This window comes from Sitophilus oryzae, unplaced genomic scaffold (genome assembly GCF_002938485.1).
Source record: "Sitophilus oryzae breed Bouriz unplaced genomic scaffold, Soryzae_2.0 scaffold_860_pilon_pilon, whole genome shotgun sequence".
In the NCBI taxonomy this organism is placed as follows: Eukaryota; Metazoa; Arthropoda; class Insecta; order Coleoptera; family Curculionidae; genus Sitophilus; species Sitophilus oryzae.
This window is the reverse complement of record NW_022147484.1, coordinates 1,604,763-1,616,947: the sequence shown is the minus strand read 5'-3', so window position 1 is coordinate 1,616,947 and position 12,185 is coordinate 1,604,763. Positions and strand designations below refer to the sequence as shown.

The window sequence follows — 12,185 nt, the reverse complement described above, 5'->3', positions numbered from 1 at the left end:
TTTGGAAAAAATCAAATTTTGGCTATTTTAAAAATTGTCCTTTATTCCATTATAATCTATTTTAGACAAAAAGTTTTCAGATAAAAGTTGTAGATAATCACATCCCTAATGAGTTTGTGTTCTCCGATTTTTTCTAAAGCCTGTCATTTTTGACATATTACACAAACATGTTTTTTTAAATGGAAACAATAGTTAGCTATGACTTCATAAAAAGGGCCATTTTTTAAACTTTTCAGCAAGATAAGTTATAATATGTTTTTTTTTGACAAAATTACTGAGTTATAGCCAGTTATTATCTTTCTTAACTAGTTCCACTGTTAGCCATGGAAAACAGTTCAATTGTCGTTGCTCTCAGAAATGTGAAACTGTCACATCCAAACTTTGTAAATTAAAATAAACAAAAATTGTAAATATGAATTTTTCAAATGAAGAAAAGCGTGTAGGATTATTACTTCAACTTTTCCTGGTCATACAGTTTCGAGGATACGTTAACCGGTGAACGTTACTTACGCTTTTTATAGAACGGTTTTCAAGACATGTTAGAAAAGTTAAATATAGATACTCGCGCATTAATAGAGTGGTTCCAACATGCCTTTTATTATGACACAACCAAACCAACCCCACAATGAAAGAAATGTTAAAAAAAAATTATATCATAATTATGTAGACTCAGGGATAGAAAGAGGGGTGCTAATTGCATGGGCCTCCTCGATCACCTGACCTATCCATTTTACTTTTTTTATGCGGTATGGTTAACAACAAGGTTTACAAAACAACTTATGAATTAAGAGAGGCACTCGAAGAGACGATATAGGAGAAGTTTAATTAAGTCAACTGATCAGTCTGTGAAAATAGCTAGAAATTCAGTTTTAAAAAGATGCATTTATGTACTCAAAACAATGACGATTTTTCTGAACATTTTCTAAAATAACTTAAAGTGTATGTAGTGATATTATTTTTTTAAGTTTTAGTTTGTGCAATGTAAATTGTAAAGAGTCATTTAATAATATATTTTGTCTTTTTATAAGTTATAAATCATAACAAAATAAGAACACCGCATGACGTCATGGCCAACTATGCTTTCCATTTAAAAAAAAAACATATGTTTGTGTCATATGTCAAAAATGACGGGCTTTAGAAAAAATCGGAGAACACACAAACTCATTAGGGATGTGATTATCTACAACTTTTATCTGAAAACTTTTTGTCTAAAATAGATTATAATGGAATTACGGACAATTTTTAAAATAGCCAAAACTTGTTTTTTTTTTTCATATATCTAGTAAGCCATGACCTTTTTTCAAAAATCTGAAAGGCGCATACTTATGACCCCACAAAACTGCAATTCTTTCCCCATTTAACCGACTCTCTATCTCCAGTAGTTTCCGAGATACCCATAGAGAACATCGTTGGAAACTCACCCTGTATTTATTACAGCTTTTTAAATTATCAAAGATATATATATATATATATATATATATATATATATATATATATATATATATATATATATATATATATATATATATATATATATATTATATAAGACGAAGCTTTTCAGGTTTAGTCTCCGCATTTTAGACCATCCTATATATATTTATGAGTTATGACTCATTTGAAATGTAAAAGATCGAGCAGACTGGGACAGGTATAAATCGCCATTTGTGACATTAATCTGTCCAAGATTTTCACCTGCTAAAATGGGCAATATTTATCATATTAGTCGACATGTTTTACCGTTATGCGAACTAGGAAGTTTAATTTAATAATCTTTTAATGCGATCGGAGGCTTTAGACACAATCAAGATTATGCTATGAATTTAGCACAGCTAATGTTACACTGTATCAGTTGCAGCAAATTCCACACTTTGATAAAGATGTTTCTATTTCTAGAATATACAAATAAAAGAAGATTAACCATATATTTTTTAACCTACATGTTATGTATCGTGTGATTGAAACAAAAATGGCGTCCAGTTGGCATGAAAATAACCATCGATATCATTCCAGGTGTAATTTTACATATAAAATGACACCTATCTTCACTTTCATGACAGCTCTGACGCTGTTTCTTTTTTTTTAGAAGCAAAATGACAACAAACAGTTTATTTTTGTGTTTGATTTGGCCACAAACTTATCTAATTTAATCTTTTTTAACGTCATGGGCGTAATTTGAAGATATTTATAAAAAGATGAAAAAAAAACACCGTCAAAGACGGCTGGAGAATGACAATCGATGATAATTTAGGCTATACGTCATTACTTGGTTCGTAGCTCTTTATTTTTTAATGGCACTAGTTGGCTTTAAGCATGTTGTAATTTATTTTTATATCAAGTAAAAAAGATTTTTAAATGGTGTAGTTTCCTTTTTAATCTCTCTATAAATTGTGTTTTTTTGTTTTTTTTAGGATTATTTCTTGGGTTTATGGTCCGAAATAAAATCAAATTTCTCATGTCAAAACCAAACCAGACACCAATTTTTACCCAAATATTGACGTTGCTTCAAAAATTGATCACCCTGTATATACAGGGTAGTTGTCCAAGTTGTATTTCGGAAACTTCGGCAGCATATTATGGAGATAAAAATAAGTAAAAAAGTTCTTATAAATGTATGTCCAAAAATGCTTAGTTTCGGAGATACAGGGTGTAGAAGTTACATTTTTATTTCGATTTTTTTCCAAATAATTTCTGAAGCAACGTGAATATTTGGATAAAAATTGGTGTCTGGTAGTTTTTTGACATGAGAAATTTGGATTTCGATGGCAATATGACTCCTACTTGTAGGGGTGCTACCGTGCTACCTACAGCCTACAGGTTCCTTAACTGGTTTGAAAAGTAATAACTTTTCGTCCATACCTGTATAAAACTACTGCTTATAAAAATATTCATTTAGGTAATTTTTTGTGTAAAAAATGTCTCTTTGTAAAAATCGCTAGGAGCAACCGTTTTCAAGATATTTGGAATGGAAATAGTCAATACATGTCATTATTGACAAAAATTGTGCATGTTGACTAGATCGTTAGTACCTAGTCTTAAATAATAAATTTGAAATATTTTTGTGCCAAAGATTCAACAGGAGCTGTTTAATCGTATTTTTTCCTAGAGAAATTCATGTTTAGCTTAAAAAATTAAAAATATTCCAAATTAATTATTTCAGTCAAATAACTATTTAGACAACATTGCTTATTTTTTGTCGATAATGGCATATTTTGATTATTTCCATTCCTAATACCTTGAAAACGGTTGCTCGTAGCGATTTTTACCGAGGGACATTTTTTACTTGGAAAATTACGGAGATGTATATTTTTTTACTTAGTAGTGTAATACAGAGACGGACGAAAAGTTATTACTCTTCAAAACAGTTAAAAAAGGTGGAGGTGGCGCCCCCTACAAGTAGGAGTCATATCGACATCAAAATCAAATTTCCCATGTTAAAAAACCGACGTCAGAAGACGTCGTAGAACGTTATAACCCCGATATTTTTATGTTATTTTTTAGTAAATAAGGTTTAGAGACTGAAATTATCTTCGATTGTCATTTCCTAGCCGTCTTTGACGCCATTTTTTCGATCATACGATATTTAGAAAATATATAAACAATTTCAATAAATAAGTACCTAGTATTTTTATCTTTACATCTGCGTTGTATATCTTGGGTACCGTCATGCCGAATAAATTAAATAAAACACGTCATATAAATTCTAATCTGGTACAAAAACATTATTATGCTGCATTCAGATCACTAACCCAAAAACTACAGTACAAATGTAAAATTATATCTATATTTGATTATACGATGTGAAATTCCAGTCTATTTTATTATTTATATTATTGTTTAGAAAGTGCCTTCGAGCAAGTTACTTATCCATAAAATAATTCGTATAACAATTTCACCGATGTATAAAGAAGTCCACGTACGCTATCCTAGCACACTTTTCTATTATGAGAAATAGGATTCAATGTGTCACAACATACAGCTGCAAAAGAAGATGATGCAATAAAAAGCTTCCTATAAACTCGTTGGGATTGTTAATAACTAGTTAAATGGTTTCGATTAATAATTTTTATGAAAAATTTTTTTCACGTTGCAAAAAATACCAAGATAAAAACTCAGGGTAAGAACCATATTCACGTTGCGCTAAAGCGGTTCGCTAATGCGGCCTGTCATTAGCCCCCCCCATACACGCAAGGGATTTTTAAGCGATCGCTCCCGTAGTCCTGATATAACATTCCGTATCAGCCGATCCGGTCGTTAGATTACAGATATTTTGTTATTCACAAACGCGCACAATCTTTCATATCCGATCGTCAAAGATATTAACTACGCAGTTTATTTTGATTTGTGGCATAATTTATCGTGCGATCCGATATTTTAAATGGAAAACAATTGCGGCTATAAGTCTATGTATTGTGCAATGACCGATCCGGTTGTTCAGAGTACAGATAATTTGGTATTCACAAACTTGCATATCTGATTTTTCATCAGGTTATAACTCACAATAATCGGGACTGGCCTAGGACTGCCACATATCCGATATTTTTCTACGATAGTCCACTAACGCACAGATATTAATGAGAGGTAAGGACCAAGGCGGACCAAATATTTTAAAAATCCATGTCCTATATTTATATGTGAGGCTAATTTTACCCTAGGAGATGCAAGACCCTGTTGTTGGTGGAGAAGCTCCTGGTCAGGTGCTGGGGTCAACACCGGTGCTGTCAACACCGTCCCCCTAGCATAGCGCCTGGCTTGGGTTAGGTTAGGTAACAAGCATCTCACTTTTTTCATTTTCACTCAACTTTTGACATTTTCGCATATGGTTTATTTGAAATTATAACTTGCGGTTTGTAACGAAAATTTAACTCGAAATACCAAGTGTGTGGTATCAAGTTATTCGTAAAAAAATGCTTTTTCCAAATATGCTAATGAGCCACCCTCTTTCCATTTGAAAAAATTGAGATATGATTACAGATACGATTTGAGCATTTTCTAACTGGACAGGACAACTAAAAACATTAGACGATCAAATCTATTTTTCCAAGGCTCCTTTATCAAGAATTAGTGTTTTTAACGTAGCCATATCACTCTAAATTGCATTTTAAAATACAATTTTTTATTAAGAGAGAATGTCAAAAGTTTACATATGATATGTCATTCTATTCAGAATGTCATTTTTTATCGAATAAAGTAAAAAAATACCGATGGTGTCATTTAAAAATCAAAAGTTGTAATCATTTCCGGTGAAACAAGAAGTGACCAAAAACAATTGAATACGTCAATCAATCCTAATTTATGTCATATACTAACATACCAAATGCCGTTTTTTTTTCTGAAATAATTAAAAAGTTATAGGGATGAGCCATTTTTGAGACGCACCCGGTATAGGACACGAGTTACGACGCCGACGCCGACGCTCCAAGATCGTTACTACTTTTCCTCCCGCGAGCTCTTGTGTCACCGCCGTGTCGGCTCGTGTGTCACGGCCTTGAATTTTTACTCACATAGCGCGCATAAAGAAGTTTCACTCCAAAAATTAGGTTGTTTAAAAAGATCAAGAAATATATCAATAATATTGTATACAAATACGATATAATCGAAAAAACGGCGTCTTTGGAATATCATTTTAGAGCAAGCAAAAATTGTTATGAAGAATGATTTCTTCTCAAAATGTTTATAATAATAAAATTATTATTCAAAATGTTAATAAAAAAGTTTTTCCTCGTGGAAAGAAAATCCTGGGAAATACTGTAGAAAAAAAATACTAATTTAAAAAATAACCTCCTAAAAAAGTAAGTCTGTCCAATGAGTCAAGGAAGATTTTGACAGACGACATCCAAAAAAAGTGCCGAGACGTGTGCATTAAAATAACAGATATAACTGTCACTGTCATGTATCCTCTCGTTGGAGAAACTACAATATGATCAAAAAAGAAACGGCGTCAGCGATGGCTATGAAATGAAGATCAATGTCATTTTATATTTAAAATTATATGGGGAATGTCATCGATCGTCATTTCCAAACTGGACGCCGTTTTTTTCGATCATATGTAAGTTGTTTTTTTTTTGGTATCATCTTTCTGAATTGACACGAGCCGCTACTGTATTAGTTGCAGTTTTAACAGGCCTGCTAAAATTAAAAAAGTACGAATGTGTTTTTATATTTTCTTTCGTAGTTTTAAGGAAATTATTTAAATACCATTATGTAAAAAGGTGGAGTGGACTACAGTGAATGTTTTTATGTAAGTTCATGGTCGTTGAACGACATTAGTCCAGAAATATGCTGATTCTTTTATATAATCCGAAGAACTATCCTCGGGCTATATATGAATTTCAATCTAATGAAGATTGGAATGTGCTCAGTCTGAATACGAAAAAATGCCTGGAAGGCTTTAACAGTCTTACAACTTTCTCAGAATACCGCTGGACATGTTATTTTACATATTAGTAAAATCTATTAGTACTTAATAATAGTCAAAATTATGAAGGTGATAATAGGTCAGCTAAGTAAAATATTAACAAATTTTAAAGAAAAAATCAGATGTTCTATTAAAGTAAGATTAAATTTCATAAAAGTTTTAATGTTTTATTGACCATTTTTGAACATTACTTACGAATGGTGTAACACTATTTTATAAAAGATCTACTTTATTTAAAACTTTTTTTTGTGAAAAGCTTCAGTAATAGTAGGAAACCTTTATTTACTTTGTATACAGGGGGTTGTTCACCACATACGACACGGAGTATTGTAGCTAAACGATTAGATTTTTACAAATTGTATGTTTTGGGTTCGTTGCAGGACTGTTAGAGCTACAATTTAGAAATATTTTTACAAGATACAGAGTGTCCCAAATAAATAAAAAATATCAAAGTTGTATTTTTTAATACAATAAAATAAAGGTAAATTTGATTAAGGTTTATCACACTTAAACCTTACCGTTTTTGAAATATTTTCAATTTTGTGAAATTGCAGTCAAAAATTTAAGGCTTCATTTCTCCAAGGGTATCAAAGTTTTTGATACTAAATATTTACTGAAGTCTATTTGTTGATCAGTTATTAGGTTGCAATAATAAAAATAATACTACCTCATACAGAGTGTCTAAAAATTTATTTAAAATTATTTCTAGCTTTAAACGGCAATAACTTGTTTAATTTAAATGGAATGCCCTGTATATTTTAGTAGAATCAGATGCACAATTTAATTGTCTATCAAATTGTATTACGCCACTTTTTACCTATGCCTTCAAGTTTTCGTATAAAATACATTTTCTTATAACTTAGACCTCATTTATCAATATATCCATGGAATATTGACATTTTAGATGGTTTTTAAAGCAACAATGGTACAAAATGTACAGGTTAGTAATATTATCGTTTTTAGCAAAATGATAATATTACTAGCCCATTTGTATGCAAAAAGAAAACTATTTAAATCTTTATAAAAGAGTATACCATTAATTAAATATACCACCATTATTTCCGCCCAAATACTAATTAATTACATAGTTAATTATGTTCGTTAATAAATTATTCTAAATAAATGTGGATTTGAATCAGAAATCAATATAATAATAAGTTATGAAAATGAATGTCTCTGTTGTTATAAATAAGCATTTGTAAAAAATGAAATATCTTTTTAAGGTGTTACTTTTTACCACAATGTTTAATACACATACAAAATTCAGTTTTTTAGTATTTGGAGTAATTATTATTAATCAACGCAAACAGTCAATTAATGTAGTTTGAATACTGGAATAATATTAATTGGTCCTCTTTAACAAATATTTAAACAGTTTCTTTTTAATTTTTAATGAAATAAACAAACTATATCGACAATATTAGTATCTGTACTCTTTAAAAATTTCGTACATCTTTAAAAATAATCTAAAATGTCAGTATTCCATGGGTATATTGATAAATGAGTTTTAAATTACAAGAAAATGCATTTTCTACGGAAACTTGAAGAGATAGGTAAAAAATTGTATAATACAATTTGATAGACAATTAAATTGTGCATCTGATTCTCATAAAATATACAGGGTATTTCATTTAAATTAAACAAGTTATTGCCGTTTAAAGATATTAATTATTTAAAATAAAATTTTGGACACTCTGTATAAGGTAGTATAATTTTTATTATTGCAGCACAATAACTGATCGATAAATAAACTTCAGTGAATATTTAGTATTAAAAACTTTAATAGCCTTGGAGAAAAAAAGCCTTAAAATTTTGATTGCAACTTCACAAAATTGAAAATATTTCAAAAACGGTAAGGTTTAAGTGTAATAAACCTTTATCAAACTTACCTTTATTTTAATCGTAGAAACTATAAATGTAATAATATACAGGGTGTTCCATTTAAGAAAATACAACTTTGATATTTTTTATTTATTTGGGACACTCTGTATCTTGTAAAAATATTTTTAAATTGTAGCTCTAATAGTCCTTCAACGAACCCAAAACTTACAATTTGTAAAAATCTAATCGTTTAGCTACAATACTCCGTGTCGTATGTGGTGAACAACCCTGTATATCTAAAAATTGAGTGCTTAATATAGCAGACGTGATGAAATTTAATTTAATTTAAACGTTTTATTGTCACTTACTTGATAATTCTGACTTTTCTGGGAACACAATGTTTAACAGGCTTTAACCCAATCATTATCGATTGAATTTTATCTTAGTTATTCTTAAAAATTTAATAATATTTATTATACAGCACTAATCGATAATTAATACGGCAACTAATTTATAAATCATACTAAATAATGGTACCTATCAAAAAATGGGTATGAGTAGAAATATTTAGTTTTTTAAAAAGTTCTAATTACTGCACAACAAAATTTGTAATCAATATTTTATATAGATGTTATATAAATATTTATGTACACCCCAATCTTCGGCTTAACATATTTTGATATGTTTACGCATATACAGGATCCAGCAATAGTGCGTCGGGCATCTGTAGTTCCTGGAATAAAAAATTTGGGAATTTTGTTTAAGTGCAAACCTAAAGTATGTACTAGGATGTATTTCAGGAAAATATTTTAATTTCTATAGGGTGGCTCAAAAAAGTCCGACTGGATCGGGATGATTTTATTTCAAATGGTTTTATTTCAATTCTTAACAAGTAAATAAAAAATATATATTTTTCAATATTACTTAAAAAAATATTAAAAATACTAGTGTGCTGAAATCAAAACTACATTAGGTTTTTACTTTCGATTCTATATACTTACTTTGCTAAAAATATGACAATCGTAAATCATACAGGATGTTCAAAATTGTACGGCAAACTTTCTAAAATATAAAATAATTTTTCTTCGTTTTTTTTTTTTTTAAATGGAACACCCTGTATATTTATTTTCAGGAGAATTAAAGTTGACCATTTTTGTATTTAGAGTATTTCAAAATTTCTACGCTCTCGCAGATATTCGCTGTTTTATATTTCATATGGCATTTTCTACAGTAAATATTTATCAAAGCCACCCGATGATTTTTCTCTCGTATTTTGCCGTTGAAAGAGCCATATGTCTGTAACAATACTACGTGTATCTGTGAAACCATTAAAAATTTTAAAGTACTTTAAATACAAAAAATGTTTATTTTTTGACTCTCCATCTAATAAAAAATAATATACAGGGTGTTCCTTTAAAAAAACAAAGAAAAATTATTTTATATTTTAGAAAGTTAGGCGTAGAATTTTGAAGACCCTGTTTGATTTAAGATTATAATATTTATAGGAGAGCAAGCACTAGACCATCTAAAATAAATACTTAAAATAGTTTTGATTTCAGGACAGTTCTTGTACTTGTAATAATTTTTTAAGGAAGGTTGAAGAAAATATTATACCTATTTTTTATATATTTATTAATATCTATGAAATTATACACATATAGTTACTCATATCTTAGGATTATGTAAAGTGATATGAAAGGAAGCCAAAAGTGCAATAATATATAACGTGTTCCATTTAAAGAAAATCATCCCGATCCACTCACACTTTTTTGAGTCACTCTCAGAACTCTTTCACCTAGAAAAGCTAAAATATTTTCCTCAAATACATCCAAGTACATACTTTAGGTTTGCATTTAAACAAAATTCTCTATTTTTTTATTCTAGGACCTACAAATGCCCGACGCTCCATTACCGGACCCTGTATATATAGAGACATCAACAGTCGCATACAAAAGAAACCTCCGAAAATTTTGAACATCGTTTATCCTTCAGTCTAGACCTGTGATGCTTTAAATTATCATAAATTTTTATTCTGACATGTGCAGCCCATATTCTATTATTAACAATTTATTCATAAATATCTAGATTTAAAATAACTCGCTTGGTAAGTATGCTCGATCAGTTATAAACCTGCCCAAATATTAATGCAAATATGCACAATAACCAGGTGTTTCGACATATGGTGTGGTATGTTTTTGAATAAGGTTAAGAAAAAGTATAGTAATTCCAAAAAAACAATAGATAAAACTATTAGTTTTATACTTGTTTTATGTGTCCTGCTTAAGTATTAAAATTGTATAATATTGTTATTATAAAATGTTTACTTGCTTTTATGTATATGTTATGTTTTCATATACGTGGAATACGATAGGACAAAAATTGCTAACAGCATTACAGTGTCCTTTGAATTGGCAGTCATAGTTTCTGTCAAGCCAACCTCTAGTTGTCATTATTTATTAAAAATTGGGGAGAAACCCGATATTTAAATGTAAAAAATCGACGTTTCCTGACATTATTAGGCCGTATTCCATTCTTTGGTTTCTATGTCTTGTCTGAAACTTTTATTATTATGATTATGGAACACGGTTCTTAAAAACATCTGTCAATATTTTCATCAAAGTAATCAGGGAAAAGTAAAGTATTCTGTAAACATATTTTCTGACTCATCAGTCGGGTAAAATTATCATAAGCCAAGCAAGGAATTTCTTGCTATGGAGCTTACAGAATCGTACTGCTGGTTTCCCGGTCTTTCTGTCAATTATTTGTCATTCAATCTCGTTTTTGTAACAAAAAAAGCTTGAAGTGTCTGAAGTGTTGAACAGAGTTTTTTTCAACATTAAACTTCCATTGAAAAAACAAATCAAGTATGAAATAAAAAGTTCTATAAAAAAAATATTGAAATTAAAAAACGTCAATATTTGACATTTCTAGGTACTATATTTTTAAACTGAGTATTTTACCGATATTTTTCAGGAACCGATTCTTATCGTAGTTTACCAGTCTGGTTAACCTGATTTTACAATGGAATTGAATGAAATACAGCCTGATAAACTAATTAATGCAGCAAAGATTATTTTTTGAAAATAAATTTGTGTCTGGAAACTTCTTTCTACAATAAATATTGATTTTTGACAGATTAGTATGTAAATTATTAATGAATAATGTTGGAAGTCTGTGCGATAGTAATTATTATAAATTCTCATTTTCAATGCCACTTTTTTTAGAACATACGGTATATTTTATCATATGTTATTTAAAACAGATGAAAACAAATCTGTAAGAATTTATTGCGTTGAAACAAAAAACTGGAAGTATATTATTTTATCCCACAATTACGATGATTACTATCATCACTAACCAACCTAAAGCACAAAGCCAAATCGAATAAAACCTGACCACAACAGCAGCGAGCAGCAACGCCAGATAACCTTCAAGAACGTACGTAGTACGTTACCATTTACTCTTTTTTTATTATTATAATTTCACTTCGATCCTCTCAACATTTGACACTTACAACTGATTAGGTAGGCAGGAGCGACCACTTTTTTTCGCACACCGCTTCTTAGTCGATGTTATCCTGTCGCGACGACGTTTCGTGTCCTGTTTTTGTTCCTTTTGCGGTCACACGCCGGGCGGTTCACCACGAACGACCGGTTGCGCTAAGTTTCGCGACGCACTGAACCTACTCCGCGGCCATGTTGCGTTCTGGACACTGAGATCTGGCGGTTGGGGACCGAGAGCCGCGATGTACCAGCCATCGTTGCCGGATCTGTCGGGTTCAAATTCCCCAAAGATATGAGCCGCAGGAAAAATTTGGACACATAGTTTACCAACAACGTACTCCTGTTCATTTTTTGTTGTTGTGCACTGTTTCTATCTACTTTAGTTCTGCAACTTGTTTAATATCGTACCATCTACTTTTTCCCAGTTTTTCTTTTGATATTCCTGT

The 12,185-nt window shown here is 30.3% G+C and overlaps 1 protein-coding gene across 1 annotated transcript in view; it reads right to left on the bottom strand.

Annotated features, from left to right (window-relative positions):
* Window positions 1-11,933, bottom strand: part of LOC115890261 (hillarin) — a 96,384-nt gene extending 84,451 nt beyond the window's left edge. Inside the window, exon 1 of the mRNA XM_030910445.1 lies at window positions 11,751-11,933. The gene's annotated coding sequence lies outside the window, so the exon portion shown is untranslated. The remainder of the gene's footprint in view (window positions 1-11,750) is intronic.
* Window positions 11,934-12,185: the final 252 nt, after the last annotated feature.